The sequence below is a fragment of the Rhinatrema bivittatum genome, chromosome 5 (genome assembly GCF_901001135.1).
Source record: "Rhinatrema bivittatum chromosome 5, aRhiBiv1.1, whole genome shotgun sequence".
Taxonomy (NCBI): Eukaryota; Metazoa; Chordata; class Amphibia; order Gymnophiona; family Rhinatrematidae; genus Rhinatrema; species Rhinatrema bivittatum.
The window spans coordinates 255,136,994-255,155,833 of record NC_042619.1 but is presented as its reverse complement, the minus strand read 5'-3'; positions in this window follow the sequence as shown (position 1 = coordinate 255,155,833).

Genomic DNA, 18,840 nt, shown 5'->3' with positions numbered 1-18,840 from the left:
GCGCTGCCAGCACACATTGGAAATGGTAATGTGTGCTCCCAGAGACATAACTGAAAGCCACTAAGGAGAATTTAGCGCAGCCCTGCACAGCAGATTGTATTTACAACTAGCACATAAACTGGATTGCCACCTTAACTCACAACCACCCACACCCTCCCCCCTTCTAGACATGGCTCTGAGAAATGTATTGTTGGAAAACAGCACAGTAAACTGATGCAAACCAAAAAGGATGACCAGCAACCAAGAGGTCCATATTCAAAAGCCATTTAGATAAGAACTCAATCTAAACAGTGCCTCCCTGTGGCAGAGACCTTCTCCTGCTGTCGTGGCTGAGGCTGGTGGGATGCTAAAAATTGCTGTGTTGCAAGGCCTCTAGATGGAACCTCACAGGGTTGGCTGTTCGATGCCCTCTTCCCTATTGTGTCTCCTACACAGGAATGGGGTCCAGAACCCCACCCAGCAAAGTCTCCCAGGAGCAGGGAGGGAAGCAGGGAGAAATTTAGGAAAACCGTTCTGAGGGAAGATGTTACCTGAAGTACCTTGGAAATAAACAATTCCTAATGAACAAGTTTAACAAGTTTATTTTTACCAAAAAGAAAATGATTAGGAGCAATCTTGTAGTAAACAATACAAGGATTCAAGCTCTGAAGTATGTATCTTTGGAATAATAGTTTAAAAAAATCTTTTGTCAACCATAGACAAGTAAACAACAATTAGAAATTGTAAATACTTTCCAAATTTTTCTTTTCTGGAAGCAGTGCAAAAACAATATTAACAATTCTATTCTCTTGTTTCCAAGAACCTTCTGCTGGATTCAACTCCAAGTCAGATAAGTATTACTTTTATTCTTTTGTGTGTCGATCTTCACTTTACTTTGTTTAATCTTCAAATCTGTATCATAAGAAATTAAAGCTTTGGTGTGCTTTTTTTCTTTTTTCTGAAAAACCAAGAGTCCCTCTTATGGTAAGTATTTTTTTTCCCTTTTGTCTTTTGTTTTTACTGTCCAATTTCAGTGTTGTCTGTCCCTTTGTGTTACTTTCCTATTGCTTGCTAATGCTTGCTAATGTGCCAGTAGTTTGCTTTTCTGGCCAGAGCTAAGGTGTGATTTCCTTTTGTAGGTGTATGCACACACTTATCTGGGATCCAAGTTCAGTCCATTGTGAGGCAATCTCTGATGCGTTGGTCTCTGGCACGGTACTCATCTCCTTCAAGTTCTGAAGTCGTTGGCGTCCCATCCTCTATCTGTGTCCGCCTCCAGAAGGGCACCTACTACCTAACTATACTAAATCAAAAACAAAGACTAACTTCCTGGCTCCGAGTTATCTTCCGCAAGCTAAAAGTCTATCTGCTGCAGGTGTCCGATGGCTTGGTGAAACTGTTTTATCTAGCTAAAGAAAATAAATGATAATTAGGAAGTCCCTGTCTTTAATTTCAGGGGAACAACAGTTACTGCACACACACAACAAAATCCTACTCCCCTCTAATTAGAACAGGCAAAAACAATTACCACATTCTGTTCAATTGCTTTTACTATTAACTACTCTGTCTCTTCTTTTTACCTTCAGGGCACAGGAATCTCTCTGCGATGTGGAATCAAATCTTCTTTTTATTTCTTTCTCTCTTTCTTTCAAATCTCCACGGGACACAGGAACTCAGTAACAGCAGGGTTACTGGTTTCTGGCTGTTCCCCTTAGGATGCAGGCTAGCTTCACCACATAAACGTTTTGGGCTTGGCAGAGCTGACCACCAGCAGTCCTGTCCTCAGTTAAAACCTTTTGCCTGTTGCTTAATTCCTCAATTGGAAAATCTCTCTCTCTCAGAGCAAATCCTTGCTCCACTGATGTCACTATAAAGCAATGCCACTTTAAAAATATTTACTTTCCTTGGAACTGCCACTCTCAGCTTTCCTGGTAATAGGGCAGAGGTGTCAGCCAATTCTATTTCATTTTTACTTATATTTTAAAAATAGCTTCATTGTCCCAAATCAAGGTTCAAGGGCTAGTCACCTTACCTTTTAGTGCTCCTACACTAGGCAAATTACTGACAAAAGCCACGAGGCTAGTCTGCGTGCTTTTGAGCTGAACAATACACATACAGGGAGCCTGCAGGAAAACCTGGACTGGATTTTTGCTTAGATTGGAGTCTCAGCACAGAGGCTTTCCCTGGTCACATAAACACACCAAACCAGCCTTGCACTAGTGCAGTGGTCCCCAAACCTGTCCTGGAGGGCCACCAGCCAGTCGGGTTTTTGGGATATCCTCAATGAATATGCATGAGAGAAAATTTACATGCACTGCCTCCATAACATGTAAATTTTCTCTCATGCATATTCATTGAGGATATCCCAAAAACCCGACAGGCTGGTGGCCCTCCAGGACAGGTTTGGGGACCACAGCACTAGTGATATGGGCTAGGACTGGTCACCCCAATACCCGATCTGGTCCAAACATTTATTTTTAAACTATTTTTCCTGGGAATACATGGACTTGCTTACTGGGAGGTTGGAAAAAATGTGATAGATGCCAGATGTCCATGTGTGTTTATAATTTTATTAATAAATGGTCAGCTGCCAGTAAACAAAATGGCGCCAGTAGCCCTTTGCCCTTACCATGTGACAGGGGCTATCAGTGCCATCGGCCGGCCTCTGTCACATGGTAGGAGCAATGGACGGCTGGTGCCATCTTAAAAAATGGTGCGGGCCATCCATTGCTCCTACCATGTGACAGGGGCCGACCAATGGCCCTGATAGCCCGTCACATGGTAAGGCGTTATGATGGCGTTATTTAACGTTTCCGAATGATGGTATATAAAACTCTTCAAATAAAATAAATAAATAAAATTTTGATTAGTGGCAGCCGACAGCCCGAGAGGGAGAGATTGCTCCAGGGATCCTGCTGGACCACCAGGGACTTTCGGTAAGTCTTGGGGGGGGGGGGGGAGTCGGGAGGGTGGGGGGTTGCAATTAATTAAATTTGAAGGGTTGGGGTAGGTTTGGTGAGGGTTTTTTAATGTTTTTTTTAATGTTTTTTTGAAACGATAAGAAAACCGCACGAAATGTCGTGGGTTTACTATCATTTCGACGACCCCCCCCCCAGAACCGCGACGAAATAGGAAATATCATCTATATTTCCTATTTCATCGCAAACAAATGCACATCCCTAACCAATTGTGATAGAGCAAGCCTGTGTGTCAGTGCATCCATTGAGAGAGTGAGTGTGTATGTGAGAGAATAAATGTGTGTGAAGATGAGAGAAGAAAGTTTGTGCATCCCCCTTGCCTCCCTCCATTCCCCAGTAATCCATGACAATCTTAGAAAGACTAAAAATCAAAAGTTCCCAGGTATAGAGAGTTGGAGGTTTTTAATCCTTAACTATTGGGTTGTTATCTGATTAGTTTGCTGTTTTTAAATATTTTATTGGTGGTTGGGAAATTGTATAAAGTTTTTAAATTTAAATGAGCTTTTAAATATTAGAGGTTCTGTTCATCAGATGTTTTGAATTATTTACTCTATTTATTATTATAGTTTTACTATTACAATTGATGTTTTATATTTCTTGATTTATTAGTTATTTTATGAGAATTTGTGATGTTTCTGTTTTTCCATTATTGCACTGCATGTACAGTTGAGTTTCCAGTTCAGTTCTTGTCATATGTTTTTATTTATACTATGGTCTCTTTATTCTGTTTTTGGCAAGTGTCTGACTCTGCATGTGTGACTGAAGTGAGGTAGCTAGCATTAGGGATGTGAATTGTGTGATCGATCGTCTTAACGATCGATTTTGGCTGGGGGGGGAGGGAAAGCTGATCGTCATGTTTTTGTTTTTTTAAAAATCGTAAAAACTCGTAAATCGGGGGAGGGCGGGAAAACCGGCACACCAAAACAACCCTAAAACCCACCCCGACCCTTTAAAACAAATCCCCCACCCTCCCGAACCCCCCCAAAATGTTTTAAATTACCTGGGGTCCAGTGGGGGGGTCCCGGCGCGATCTCCCGCGATCTCCCGCTCTCGGGCCACGGCTGCGTTAATAGAAATGGCGCCGGTGGCCCTTTGCCCTTACCATATGACAGGGCAAAGGTAGCGCCGGCGCCATTTTGGTTCCTGTCACCCGACGTCACAAGTGCAGGAGATCGCTTCTGGACCCCCGCTGGACCCCCAGGGACTTTTGGCCAGCTTGGGGGGGCCTCCTGACCCCCAGAAGACTTGCCAAAAGTCCAGCGGGGGTCCGGGAGCGACCTCCTGCACTCGCGCCGTATTGCCAATATTCAAAATGGCGCCGGCGCTACCTTTGCCCTCACTATGTCCTCCGGGGACCCCTTCTGGATGGCTGATATGTCCAAACTATCCATCAGTAACAAACTGTCCTGATCACGTTTACTTCATTCATCTTGTTTGACAGCAGGCAAATCCTATATCCTGGTGGATCAGCATGGGTGGGGGACTTTTAACATTTCCCAAAGATATTCCTTACGCTTACTAAGGGTGGTATCAGAGAAGATTTCAGAAATGCAATAAAATAAAAACGTTCTTCCTAGTGAAGATTTTTCCAGTATCTCAGTTTTCTGCGAGGGACCGTATTATGCTTAATAGGACCTAGATCAGTTTAACTGAAGGGCAGAATATTTTTCATTCAAGAATCTCCAAGTAAACTATGGTCCTTAAGAACCACGCCCTGAACGCTGTTCTGTTCATATCTCTATTTAAAAAAAAAAAAAAACAACCTGTCTCCCCTTTATCTTCCGCTCGCAGGGAGAACCTCATGGCATTGAGGAAGAACCTTGGTTTACTGTGACTAACGAAAACAACACATCACTGATGGCCTCTGAACCGCTTTCATTTACCTTGACAATGTTCAAGGGGTGAAGGAGAAACACACACACACAACTTTGCTTTCAGCTAAACCTGCTGATGGTCATTTCAAAAAACAACCCCATATCCACTCCAGCCTGAGAATAGCAAGGAGGAGGAGGAGAGCTCGTTTCCACAGGCTAAATTATACCGCGCTCAGGAATGCTTTCTACGGAGGTTACATTTAAATTATAGCCTTTGCCAAGCAAACAGCTCATACTTTATGCGTGGATTTGAATTATGCATGTAACAGACAGCGTGTTTATGGAAAAGTCAAGTCTTGCTAAATTGCCATAGCATTTGTAAAGGCCAGGAATAGTTACAGTTCTGAGTCGTCATGCAATTCAAAACCTTTTTTCCTTCTGTTGCACACTCTTGGCACACGCTGTGGGTAGTAGTTTTTATTTTTATTTATGTATTCTTTTGCATTTCATTTGGGCAGGTAAATGGCCAGCTCCATAAAAATTGCTCCTGCAAAGGTTTAAGGCCTGTCACAACCCGATACAGCTTCATACTGCACCTCGACTGAAAACCTTTCCCATGATCCAGGGGTAATGGCATTGCTCCAGAACTAGTACATGAAAAAAAAATTCAAATTTTAGTATCATCTCAGTGACAGCAAAACAAACTCCCTCCAATGCCAAACACTTTGTGCACTAAGACAAATCCCTACAAAAAAAAACAAAAAAAACCCAAACACCTAGAACATTGCCATACCATAATAGTAGTAACTCTCAGGACTCCAACAGCAGCAATCTTATCTACAAAGAGTCAGAAAAGCAGACATTACACCAGACCCTAGAACACAAATACACTACCTAGAGGGTAAACAAAGCAAGCTGGACTGCTACAAATCTCTACATAGAAACTACAAGCTAGCTAAAATACTGTACTTCTGTCACACATGCGCAACACAGACAGACCCTTATCCAGGGACGGTTCTGTCATGAGGCAGGGTGAGGCGGCTGCTTCAGGCAGCAGAATTTTGAAGCAACAAAAAGTGCCCCATCAAAACACCTCTACCGCAGCCGCTGCCTCACCCTGCCTCCAGAGTCAAACATCGGATAGGGCAGAGATAAACCAAATCCCTGCACAAAATCCACTCAATAGCCACACACGTCCCTAACTCCGGGCAGCAGGAGTCACATTTATCCCAGCATCATCTCTTGCTGCCACGGGGCCAGTCTTGGAGTTTTTACCGCGAGAGTGGCTCCCGGCGGCAGGAGATGACATCGGGATAAACACGCCCCTATTGCTGACACTCAGGCCGACAGGGTCGAAGAAGGGAGACAGGGGCTGCCACCTGAGGTCAGACTGGTGGCACCAAAGAAGAGAGCCACTGGCTGCCACCAAAGCAGAGGCCAGCGGGAGTGAAGAAGAAAGAATCAGACTGTCGCCAAAGAAGGGAGCCACAGGCCGCCGGCGAGGCTGAAGAAGGGAGCCGCAGACTGCCGCCGGAGCTCAGGCCGGTGGGCCGAAGAAGAAAGAATCAGGCCATCGCTATAGAAGGGAGCTGCAGGCTGCCAGTGGGGTCGAAGAAGGGAGGCCGTCACGTGAGCCGATGAAGAGAACTGAAGGCCACTGCTATTAGAGCTTAGGCTGGCGGGGCCAAAAAAAAAGGAGGGGCAAAATTATGCGTATGAAATCTGCTTCTGTCTGTGTGTGAGACAGAGAAGGAAGGTGCTTCTGTCTGTGGGTATGCATGTGTGTGAGAGAAGGAGGGTGCTTCTGTCTGTGGGTATCCATGTGTATGAGAGGAGGAGGGTTCTTCTGTCTGTGGGTATGCATGTGTGTGAGAGAAGGAGGGTTCTTCTGTCTGTGGGTATGCATGTGTGTGTGAGAGGAGGAGGGTGCTTCTGTCTGTGGGTATGCTTGTGTGTGAGAGGAGGAGAGTGCTTCTGTCTGTTGGTATGCATGTGTGTGAGAGAAGGAGGGTGCTTCTGTCTGTGGGTATGCATGTGTGTGAGAGAAGGAGGGTTCTTCTGTCTGTGGGTATGCATGTGTGTGAGAGGAGGAGGGTGCTTCTGTCTGTGGGTATGCTTGTGTGTGAGAGGAGGAGAGTGCTTCTGTCTGTTGGTATGCATGTGTGTGAGAGAAGGAGGGTGCTTCTGTCTGTGGGTATGCATGTGTGTGAGAGGAGGAGGGTGCTTCTGTCTGTGGGTATGCTTGTGTGTGAGAGGAGGAGGGTGCTTCTGTCTGTGAGTATGCATGTGTGTGTGTGTAGGTATGTGAGAAAGAAGGATGTTGCTTCTGTCTGGGTATGCATGTGTGTGAGAGGAGGAGGGTGCTTCTGTTTGTGGGTATGCATGTGTGTGTAAGAAGGAAGGTGCTTCTGTCTGTGTGTGTTTGTGCTAATCAACAACAATTTATGAAGACTTTAAAATGACTGAAAATCAAATGTTCCCAGCTATGGAGAGCATAGCATTTTTTTTAAATCCTTGTTAGTTTTAATTGTTGGATGTGATGTATCTGCTGTTTTGAAATATTTTATTAGTGTTGGGTAATATTTTAAACATTTTTATATGTGTTTTTAATTGGCTGAATTTATCAGCAGACTTGACATTCTTTTTATTGGTATGTTTGATGTTTTATGTTTCTTGATTGTGTTTGCATTGCTTACAGAGTTTGGCTTCTTGTGATTTCCAGTTCAGTTTTTGTCTGCACCTTTCAATTTATATGTTATGATCTCTTTATTCTGTATTTGGTGAGCGTCTATCTGTGTTCTGCTTGTGTGACTGAGGCTTTAGGTATTCTGCTAGCACGTAGTTTCTGTGTAGGTATTTATAACAACCTGGCTTTAATCTGTTTTCCTAATAGGGGGTGTATTGGTGTTTAGGGCCTGATGTAATATTTGCAGTTGAGTGCTGGCAGTTATGATATGGAAGGCTTACTATATTGGAATTGTAGTTCAGTTTATTCCTGGCTTTCTGTGGGCCAAGTCCACTTTACCATAGAGCTAATACCATATGGGATCCAGTAAACCGTCTTGATTACTATGAGAAAGGGAGTTTATTAAGTCTATTCAACTATTATTATTGAAAGTGTGTTTTATTTGCAGTGTATGCCTATATAATATATATGTTGTTGTAAGTGATATTTTTACTTCAGAAGTACTTTGTCTATTTTCCATATGCAATCTGCCTTTTTTGGTTGGGGAATTTAATACATTTTAAAATGGAAAAGAATGCATAAGTTTTAATTATGTGGGGAAGGGGGAATGAAAGGCTGTAAGGTTTGTCTAGGGCCTCTAATACCTTTGTATGAACTCTAAGAGAGAGTGAGTCACACACACAGACTCCCACCATTCATCAACCTCTCACACCCTCAGGGGGCAGATCGTGGGGAAGGGTGGGAGGCAGGCAATAGGGAATGGAGAAGTTCTATTTCTAGATCCAGGAGGTGGGGGCAGCCATAGGCCACCATGACTCATTAAACATTTCTCCGGCGCCCCCTGGTGTGGACATCGAAGACTGAGAACAAAAAAATAACAGACCCAAACAGAGTGGTTAGAGCACTGGGCTGCAAACAAGGGAAGCCAGGGTTCAAATACTATTGCCATTCCTTGTGACCTTGGTCAAGTCTCTTCACCCTTCATTGCCTTCCCCCTGCCCTAGCCCTCAGTGATTTCACCTGCAGGGCCTTGGGGAGGGGGGGGGGCGCCATTTCACCCTTCACCTCAGGCAGCAAATTGCCTTGAGCCACCCCTGCCCTTGCCCAATACAGAATAAAGAACTACAAATTAGAAACAAACATGCAGACATACTGAAATGGAAAGCCTGAGAAACCAGACTCTATGAACACTGGAATACTGAAGAAACAGCAACAAACAAATATATAAAAAATGCACATTCCCAAAGATGGCAAATTTCAATTGCTGAAAAAGAAAATAAGAACATAAGAACATGCCATACTGGGTCAGACCAAGGGTCCATCAAGCCCAGCATCCTGTTTCCAACAGTGGCCAATCCAGGCCATAAGAACTTGGCAAGTACCCAAAAACTAAGTCTGTTCCATGTTACCGTTGCTAGTAATAGCCGTGGCTATTTTCTAAGTTAACTTAATTAATAGCAGGTAATGGACTTCTCCTCCAAGAACCTATCCAATCCTTTTTTAAGCACAGCTACACTAACTGCACTAACCACATCCACTGGCAACAAATTCCAGAGTTTAATTGTGCGTTGAGTGAAAAAGAACTTTCTCCGATTAGTTTTAAATGTGCCCCATGCTAACTTCATGGAGTGCCCCCTAGTCTTTCTATTATCCAAAAGAGTAAATAACCAATTCACATTAACACGTTCTAGACATCTCATGATTTTAAACACCTCTATCATATCCCACCTCAGCCGGCTCTTCTCCAAGCTGTAAAGTCCTAATCTCTTTAGTCTTTCCTCATTAGGGATGTGAATCGTTTTTCAACGATTAAAATTATCATCCGATAATGTTAATATCGTCTTAAATCGTTATAGAACACGATACAATAGAAATTCTAACGATTTATCGTTAAAAATCGTTAAATCGTGTTAGTGCGCACTAACGGGAGTTAGTGCGCACTAACTCCCAGTTAGTGCGCACTAACTCGATTTAGTGCGCACTAACTGAAAATGATACAAATAAACACTTTCCAGGTCACTGAAGGTCAGTTAGGAATGAATATGTGTTCCTATTGGCTGGCTGCCCTCTTATCTATTGATGTTACCAAGGTTACCACTGAGGTGATGGTTGGGGGATGGGAAATGGAACTGGAAACTAACGAACACCAACAGAAAATGAAACAAAGTGTTCACACTTCCCAGGTCAGTAAAGGTCACTTAGGAATGAATATGTATTCCTATTGGCTGGCTGTGCTCTTATCTATTGATGTTACCAAGGCTAACACTGAGGTAATGGTTGGGGGGATGTGAAATGGAAACAGTTGGAAGCTTGACAAAAAAAGTAATGTAATGATCAGCACTCACGTGACTAGAACTTGTTTGTTTATTATTTTTGTTAGCAGGCACCTGAAATGCTAGTGCATGTTGAATTTGCCAATCACTGTGCATTTTAGAAAGGTGGTCCTGGCTGGAACTGTACACAGTTCAAATATATGTAATTGATTGTTGGTAAGTGTAGATTTTAAGTGATTTTCCTGCACACAGTGCCCTAACCCTGGCACCAGGGGTGTTGTGATCTTCCTGCACACAGTGCCCTAACCCTGATACCAGTCTGAGACAGCTCCCTCCCTGCATTACTAGTGAGAGGCTGGCTTCACAGACAGGGGGGAGCTGCCTGACCCTCACTCCTGACTTCCCCCATGTCCCAGCTAGTGAATGGTGTGTGGGTGAGGGGGGGGGGGGGAGGATGGTGAAGTCTGAGACAGCTCCCTCCCTGCATTACTAGTGAGAAGCTGGCTTCACAGACAGGGGGGAGCTGCCTGACCCTCACTCCTGACTTCCCCCATGTCCCAGCTAGTGAATGGTGTGTGGGTGAGGGGGGGGAGGATGGTGAAGTCTGAGACAGCTCCCTCCCTGCATTACTAGTGAGAGGCTGGCTTCACAGACAGGGGGGAGCTGCCGGACCCTCACTCCTGACTTCCCCCATGTCCCAGCGAGTGAATGGTGTGTGGGTGAGGGGGGGGGGAGGAGGATGGTGAAGTCTGAGACAGCTCCCTCCCTGCATTACTAGTGAGAGGCTGGCTTCACAGACAGGGGGGAGCTGCCTGACCCTCACTCCTCCGGGGTGATCTTCCTGCACACAGTGCCCTATCCCTGATACCAGGGGTGTTGTGATCTTCCTGCATGCAGTGCCCTATCCCTATTAATACCAGGAGTGTTGTGATCTTCCTGCACGCAGTGCCCTATCCCTAATACCAGGGGTGTTGTGATCTTCCTGCATGCAGTGCCCTATCCCTGATACCGGGATGTGTGCAAGAAGATCCCAACACCCCCGGTATCAGGAATAGGGCACTGTGTGCAGGAAGATCACAATACCCCTGGTATCAGGGTTAGGGCACAAGTTCTAGTCACATTGACTGATCACATTACTTGTTTTGTCAAGCTACCAACTGTTTCCATTTCCCATCCCCCATATACTGTCAGTGGGAAGCTTGGTAACATGAATAAATAAGAGGGCAGCCAATAGGAATACATATTCATTCCTAAACTGACCTTAACTGACCTGAAAAGTGTCAAATTGTATCATTTTCAGTTAGTGCGCACTAACTCTCCGTTAGTGCGCACTAACTCCCGTTAGTGCGCACTAACTCGAGTTAGTGTGCACTAATCGGAAAAAACGATTTTTAACGATTTTTTAACTAAAAAATCGTGCCTAACACGATTTTCTTGCCCTGCCACATGATTTCTATCGTTAAGACGATATGGAAAACGATTCACATCCCTATTCCTCATAGGGGAGTTGTTCCATTCCCTTTAGCATTTTGGTCGCCCTTCTCTGTACCTTCTCCATCACAACTATATCTTTTTTGAGATGCGGCGACCAGAATTGTACACAGTATTTAAGGTGCAGTCTCACCATGGAGTGATACAGAGGCATTATGACATTTTCCGTTTTATTCACCATTCCCTTTCTAATAACTGCCAACATTCTGTTTGCTTTTTTGACTGTCGCAGCACACTGAACCGATGATTTCAATGTGTTATCCACTATGATGCCTAGATCTCTTTCTTGGGTGGTAGCTCCTAATATGGAACCTAACATTGTGTAACTATAGCATGGGTTATTTTTCCCTATATGCATCACCTTGCACTTATCCACATTAAATTTCATCTGCCATTTGGATGCCCAATTTTCCAGTCTCACAAGGTCTTCCTGCAATTTATCACAATCTGCTTGTGATTTAACTACTCTGAACAATGTTAGCTTCCATATTAGGAGCTACCACCCAAAAAAGAGATCTAGGCGTCATAGTGGATAACACATTGAAATCGTCGGCTCAGTGTGCTGTGGCAGACAAAAAAGCAAACAGAATGTTGGGAATTATTAGAAAGGGAATGGTGAATAAAACGGAAAATGTCATAATGCCTCTGTATTGCTCCATGGTGAGACCGCACCTTGAATACTGTGTACAATTCTGGTCGCCACATCTCAAAAAAGATAGAGTTGCGATGGAGAAGGTAAAGAGAAGGGCTACCAAAATGATAAGGGGAATGGAACAGCTCTCCTATGAGGAAAGACTAAAGAGATTAGGACTTTACAGCTTGGAGAAGAGACGGCTGAGGTGGGATATGATAGAGGTGTTTAAAATCATGAGATGTCTAGAACGTGTTAATGTGAATTGGTTATTTACTCTTTTGGATAATAGAAAGACTAGGGGGCACTCCATGAAGTTAGCATGGGGCACATTTAAAACTAATCGGAGAAAGTTCTTTTTCACTCAACGCACAATTAAACTCTGGAATTTGTTGCCAGTGGATGTGGTTAGTGCAGTTAGTGTAGCTGTGCGATAGAGGTGTTTAAAATCATGAGAGCTCTTTGCCAGAGGATGTGATTAGTGCAGTTAATGTAGCTGTGTTTAAAAAAGGATTGGATAAGTTCTTGGAGAAGAAGTCCATTACCTGCTATTAAGTTGACTTAGAAAATAGCCACTGCCATTAGCAATGGTAACATGGAATAGACTTAGTTTTTGGGGTACTTGCCAAGTTCTTATGGCCTGGATTGGCCACTGTTGGAAACAGGATGCTGGGCTTGATGCACCCTTGGTCTGACCCAGCATGGCATGTTCTTATGTTCTTATCTGCAAATTTGTTTATCTCACTCGTCGTATTTCTTTCCAGAACATTTATATATATATTGAAACATACGGGTCCCAATACAGATCCCTGAGGCACTTCACTGCCCACTTCCTTCCACTGAGAAAATTGTCCATTTAATCCTTTTCTCTGTTTCCTGCCTTTTAGTCAGTTTGTAATCCACGAAAGGACATTGCCATCTATCCCATGATTTTTTACTTTTCCTAGAAGCCTCTCATAAGGAACTTTGTCAAACGCCTTCTGAAAATCCAAATACACTACATTTACCGGTTCACCTTTATCTACATGTTTATTAACTCCTTCAAAAAAGTAAAGCAGATTTGTGAGGCAAGACTTGCCTTGGGTAAAGCTATGCTGACTTTGTTCCATTAAACCATGTCTTTCTATATTTTCTGTGATTTTGATATTTAGGACACTTTCCACTATTTTTCCTGGTACTGAAGTCAGGGTAACTGGACTGTAGTTTCCCGGATTGCCCCTGGAACCCTTTTTAAATATTAGTGTTACATTAGACACCCTCCAGTCTTCAGGGACAATGGACAATTTTAATGATAGGTTACAAATTTTTACTAATAGGTCTGAAATTTCATTTTTGAGTTCCTTCAGAACCCTGGGGTGTATACCATCCGGTCCAGGTGATTTACTACTCTTCAGTTTGTCAATCAGGCCTACCACATTTTCTAGGTTCACCATGATTTGGTTCAGTCCATCTGAATCATTACTCATGAAAACCTTCTCCGGTATGGGTACCTCCCCAACATCCTCTTCAGTAAACACTGAAGCAAAGAAATCATTTAATCTTTCTGCGAGATTGTATAAAGGCATAAAACTATCACCATTTGTTCCTTGCATTCCTGAAATATTCTGGCAACAATGAGCTGATAAAGAGCTAGGATGGCCCCAAGGCTCATCTGGTATCTCTGGGGGCATCAAAGACTAAGACATTTGGTATTTCTTATCACCTGGGAAGATCAAATGCTAAAAAATAGTACCCATACCAATGAGCTGATAATAAGTTATACAGTTGGGTGTAGATTTTATAAATTTCCGCGCGCGCGCACTTTTGTTCATACACCATGCGCAAACAAAAGTATGCTGGATTTTATAAGATACGCGCATAGCCGCGCGTATCTTATAAAATCCAGGGTCGGCGTGTGCAAGGGGGTGCACATTTATACAACCTGCGCTCGCCGAGCCCGGCGCACGCTGCCTGTTCCCTCTGAGGCCGCTCCGAAATCAGAGCGGCCTCGGAGGGAACTTTCTTTCCACCCCCCCGCACCTTCCCCTCCCTTCCCCTACCTAATCCACCCCCCCCCCTACCTTTGTTGGCAGATTTACGCCTGGAGAAAGCAGGCGTAAATCTGCGCGCGCCAGCAGGCTGCTGGCACGCCATCACCCAACCCGGGGGCGTGGTCCGGAGGCCTCGACCACGCTCCCGGGCCGGCGCCACGGGCCCGCCCCTGAAACGCCACGTCACTCGCGGCACGCCCCCGACATGCCCCCGACACGCCCCTCCATGCAAGCCCCGGGACTTACGCGCGTCCCGGGGCTTGCGCACGCCGCCGAGCCTATGCAAAATAGGCTTGGCGCGCGCAGCGGGGGTTTGGGATAGGTTTTCAGGGGGTACGCGCATATCGTACGCGCATACCCCTTTGAAAATCTACCCCTTGGTGTCTTTTACCAAATGGAAGATCAAAGGACTGGTACTGAAATACCTTTGAATCATCTAACTTGCAGAGGGATATATAAAGCATAGCATTGGCTTATTTTAGTTGGATGAACTAAGAACAACACAGAGCAAGTCGTTCTTTTAGAGTCCCCGGGCCCGAGTCCTCCAGATTTCCTATGAACACTGGCTTATATGAGGAGGGCATATAAGGGAGGTATTCTCTTCTTCTGTTCTTTATTGCTCTTTGTTAGTATTCTATCTTTATTTATCTCTGTCTCCTATTTACCTGTATTGATTTAAATACAGTTTACTGTGATACTGTATTCAATGTTGATATTACTTTGCTGGTTTATTATCCATATATTTACAACACTTAGTAAACTAAGTTTTGCTTTACCAGATTGTGTGTAGAGTGTTCTATGACATAATAGCCCTCCGGGGATAGGGAAATAACTACAGTATCTGAATGTAATCTGCTTAGAAGTGCTGAAAAAGTGCAAAAAGCAGAATATAAAAAAAATCTAAATAAATAAATCTAAATAATATAAAATATACCTCCATATGACCACCGTGCACACTCACACACAGGTTTACATTCCCACACAAACACACAGGCTCTCACATGCTCTCTCTCACATACAGGCTCACATACACACACACACACATGATCTCACTCTCACAAGCAGGCTGCCGCTTCCACTCTCATGCTCTCTCTCTCACACGCAGACTTCCACTTCCACACATATATGCTCTCTCACACACACACACACACACAAACAGGGTCTCACTCCCACGTGTTCTCTCTCTTTCAAACACACATGGTCTCTCGCTCATAGGCTCTCACACTCACATGCTCTCTCACACACATACACACACATAGAGCTTCTCCACTCCCACATGTTCTCTCTCATACACAATGTGAGGCAGTGCTCCTAGTGTTCCCCTAGTTTCCTGTGCAGGACCAGGAAAGACACCTAGTCTACCTTAAATCCACTAAGGAGAATATGCTCTATGGGTGGGATTCAGAGGGCTTAACCAGAGACTGGGGAATAAGAGCTGCTATCCAGGTGGGGTATAACCAGACCAGCCCCAGGTCTCTGGGAGGAAGGCAGCTCCTGTGCGTAACACTGTCCAAACACTGAGCTGAGACAAAGCAGCACAACTGTGAGTAGAGAGAGAGAGTACACTGTCTGAAGGTAAAGTCAGTCTACTGTTATCTATTTGAATGAAGCTGTGAATAAAGAGTATGTTTTAAGAAAGACTGGAGTCATTGAATTTCTGCCTCCAGGCCTGTGAGAATCACCACTCATTCCCACACACACATACACACACACACACACACACATATACACCCCCCCCCCTCCCCAGGCAGGCTCCCATTCACACCTCCCCTCCAAGAAGGCTCCCATTTACCACCCCAGACAAGCTCCCATTCATATGAACACCTCTCCCCCAGGCAGGCTGCCATTCACACACACACACACACACATATGCACACACACACCCCCCAGGCAGGCTCCCATTCACTCACAAACATATACAAACACAAAACCCAGGCAGTCTCTCTGTAGGGAGCAGAAGAGGTAGCCTGGTGTGATGCTCCTTCTCATGTACCGGCCTCTGCGCTATTCAAAACTCTTGCAGCTAGCACTTCCTCTATGCTGATCTCGTGTATTGCAAGATCAGCATTGAGCACATGCTAGCTGCAAGCCTTTTGAATTCCGTAGGGCTAGCACACATGGTGGAGCAGGCAAATGGGCTCTCTTCTCGGCTGCCAGTTGGATGGGGTCCATCTGCAGGCTCTCGAGCCTCTTCTTTCCTTAACTGCCGATGGGACAGAGTCCACCAGCAGTCTCCCGGGCCTCCTTCTCTTCTTGACTGCCGGTAGGATGGCAGCCATTGGTGGCCTCCCAGGCTTCCTTCTCTCTTCAGTTGCCAGTAGAACTATGTCCACCAGTGGTCTCCCGGGCCCATTTAGCTTTTCAGCTGCTGCTCCATGGTGTGCACACCTGGCAGCTCCAGCTCCATTCACGGGGGCCTTACAACAGGGTCTCTCTTCTCGGGCCACTGGGCAATGCTAAGTGAGTGGGCCATGGCCCTGCTGTAGTTATGCCAGAGGTGCCAACACACCACAGCCAGGGGACCTCTTCCCTAACAGTGATCTAACAACTTTGAATATCAGGTGGGGAAGTATTCTACTATAGGGATGTGAATCGTGTCCTCGATCGTCTTAACGATCGATTTCGGCTGGGAGGGGGAGGGAATCGTATTGTTGCCGTTTGGGGGGGTAAAATATCGTGAAAAATCGTGAAAAAATCGTGAAAAAATCTAAAAATCTAAAAATCGCAAAACCGGCACATTAAAACCTCCTAAAACCCACCCCCGACCCTTTAAATTAAATCCCCCACCCTCCCGAACCCCCCCCAAATGACTTAAATAACCTGCGGGTCCAGCGGCGGTCCGGAACGGCAGCGGTCCGGAACGGGCTCCTGCTCCTCAATCTTGTTGTCTTCAGCCGGCGCCATTTTCCAAAATGGCGGCGAAAAATGGCGGCGGCCATAGACGAACACGATTGGACGGCAGGAGGTCCTTCTGGACCCCCGCTGGACTTTTGGCAAGTCTCGTGGGGGTCAGGAGGCCCCCAACAAGCTGGCCAAAAGTTCCTGGAGGTCCAGCGGGGGTCAGGGAGCGATTTCCCGCCGCGAATCGTTTTCGTACGGAAAATGGCGCCGGCAGGAGATCGACTGCAGGAAGTCGTTCAGCGAGGGTTCCGGCGCCTCGCTGAACAACCTCCTGCAGTCGATCTCCTGCAGGCGCCATTTTCCATACGGAAAATGGCGCCGGCCATACGCGTATGGCCGGCGCCATTTTCCGTACGAAAACGATTCGCGGCGGGAAATCGCTCCCTGACCCCCGCTGGACCTCCAGGAACTTTTGGCCAGCTTGTGGGGGGCCTCCTGACCCCCACGAGACTTGCCAAAAGTCCAGCGGGGGTCCAGAAGGACCTCCTGCCGTCCAATCGTGTTCGTCTATGGCCGCCGCCATTTTTCGCCGCCATTTTGGAAAATGGCGCCGGCTGAAGACAACAAGATTGAGGAGCAGGAGCCCGTTCCGGACCGCTGCCGTTCCGGACCGCCGCTGGACCCGCAGGTTATTTAAGTCATTTGGGGGGGGGTTCGGGAGGGTGGGGGATTTAATTTAAAGGGTCGGGGGTGGGTTTTAGGGGGTTTTAGTGTGCCGGCTCACGATTCTAACGATTTATAATGATAAATCGTTAGAATCTCTATTGTATTGTGTTCCATAACGGTTTAAGACGATATTAAAATTATCGGACGATAATTTTAATCGTCCTAAAACGATTCACATCCCTATTCTACTACAAAGAACTAGCCACCAAAAATGCTGGCTTACTGACCTTAACTTTCCATGTTATATGACTGAGGGCTCTCTCAATAACACACCCTGACATGATCTTAACCAGTCGATACCGTTGCAGTCTCTCTCACAGATAAGCTGGTCCCACTTCTTTCATAGTCTGGAAAATCAAAATCATTAATTTAAACTGAACTTGTGATTCAATAGTGAGTCAATGGAATTTCACAAGTAAAGGTGCTGTACTATGCCTATGAGACAAAGCAAATATTATCCTCACCACCATATTCTGGATTACTTGTAGCTGCCAAACACACCTTCCTGGCAATCCCACAAAAAGGAAGTTCAATAATCAAGCAAGGAAATTATCGACACCTGAATAGCTGTCTTGAATACTGATTTATCTAAAAGAAAATGGACTGTGTTTGTCTAATCAAATAAAAATACCTTTTTGAGCCGCTGCTGAAATGTAAAACTCTTAACTCGAAACTCGCATAAAGCTGTACTCATAGATCTTTTACTTTTGAAGTACAGTCCTCTGTAGTCTCATTTATCTTAAAAGTTAAAGTGGGCAGAACTGGCTCTCTTCTGTCATAAACACAAATTCAATTTTTTCTTCATTCAAGGCCAATTGACTATCCAATAACCACTCCAAAATTTCTTCTAGGTCTTTATTCAACAATCTTACAGTCACCGCAGATCATGCCCAGCTGATATCTGCGAAAAGATAACCCATCATAACAAGATTCGGAATGAGACCCCCCATGGGGCTGCATAAAGATGTTAATAAGGTAAAGAAGATAATGGAGAGCTCGGGGGATCCCCACACTGGGCCTTTCGTGGCCTGGATATGCCCCTCTTACTTTAACCAAAAAATAATAAGATAAAGATGCAGTTCAAAGGTCTCAGGAAATAACAGCCTGTATTCAAAGCCTTTGATACTATTTCCTATCATTTGCTATGCACGGGTCTATGACCTTTTAACCTAATCACCACTAGAGATTCTACCTAGATATGCTAAGTAACACGCAGATAATCAAGCACTGTGATGAGCATGCCTCAGGAAGCAAGAACAAAGAAAGAACAGGAAGAAATACCAAATAAGGATAAGGCGGGAATATTGGTTTGAGAAAGATAAGAACAGGAAGTAATACCATATAAGGACAAGGCGGGAATATTGGTGAGGATTAAATGGTCAATTTTCTCA